The sequence below is a fragment of the Coregonus lavaretus genome (genome assembly GCF_964263955.1).
Source record: "Coregonus lavaretus genome assembly, chromosome: 37".
NCBI classification, from domain to species: domain Eukaryota; kingdom Metazoa; phylum Chordata; class Actinopteri; order Salmoniformes; family Salmonidae; genus Coregonus; species Coregonus lavaretus.
In genome coordinates, this window is record NC_140024.1 from 12,809,449 (window position 1) to 12,810,885 (window position 1,437).

A 1,437-nucleotide genomic window follows, 5' to 3' on the forward strand; every position below is an offset into this window, starting at 1 on the left:
GTGGCTCAAGAAGAAGCACATTAAGGTCCTGGAGTGGCCTAGCCAGTCTCCAGACCTTAATCCCATAGAAAATCTGTGGAGGGAGCTGAAGGTTCGAGTTGCCAAACGTCAGCCTCGAAACCTTAATGACTTGGAGAAGATCTGCAAAGAGGAGTGGAACAAAATCCCTCCTGAGATGTGTGCAAACCTGGTGGCCAACTACAAGAAACGTCTGACTCTGTGATTGCCAACAAGGGTTTTGCCACCAAGTACTAAGTCATGTTTTGCAGAGGGGTCAAATACTTATTTCCCTCATTAAAATGCTAATCAATTGATAACATTTTTGACATGCGTTTTTCTGGATGTTCTTGTTGTTATTCTGTCTCTCACTGTTCAAATAAACCTACCATTAAAATTATAGACTGATCATGTCTTTGTCAGTGGGCAAACGTACAAAATCAGCAGGGGATCAAATACTTTTTTCCCTCACTGAAGATGGCATCATGAGGAAGGAAAATGATGTGGATATATTGAAGCAACATCTCAAGACATCAGTCAGGAAGTTAAAGCTTGGTCGCAAATGGGTCTTCCAAATGGACAATGACCCCAAGCATACTTCCAAAGTTGTGGCAAAATGGCTAAAGGTCAACAAAGCCAAGGTATTGGAGTGGCCATCACAAAGCCCTGACCTCAATCCTATAGAACATTTGTGGGCAGAACTGAAAAAGTGTGTGCGAGCAAGGAGGCCTACAAACCTGACTCAGTTACACCAGCTCTGTCAGGAGGAATGGGCCAAAATTCACCCGAAACGTTTGACCCAAGTTAAACAATTTAAAGGCAATGCTACCAAATACTAATTCTGACCCACTGGGAATGTGATGAAAGAAATAAAAGCTGAAATAAATCATTCTCTCTACTATTATTCTGACATTTCACATTCTTAAAATGTATTGGTGATCCTAACTGACCTAAGACAGGGAATTTTTACTAGGATTAAATGTCAGGAATTGTGAAAAACTGAGTTTAAATGTATTTGGCTAAGGTGTATGTACGTTCCGACTTCAACTGTATAAGTGAATTAGTCCAAATACTTCTGGCTCCCTGAAATGGGGGGACTATGTACAAAAAGTGCTGTAATTTCAAAAAAATTCACCTGGTATGGATGGAAATGCCCTCAAATTAAAGCTTACTTTCTGCATTTTAACCTCATAGTCATTGTATCATTTCATATCCAAAGTGCTGGACCTCACTGTAGATAAGAAAACATTTCATCAAACTATTATACTTGGCCCCCTAAGCAACAATCATATATCACCATCACAAACACTCAGGCAGCTTTCCTAACAACATAAATATGCCTTGATAAAGTTTATGATCATTAGAAGGCTTATCCTCTGAAACCATGAAAATAATCAACAAATGCTCCCAAAGATACATCCCCAAACCCTATATCTTCAA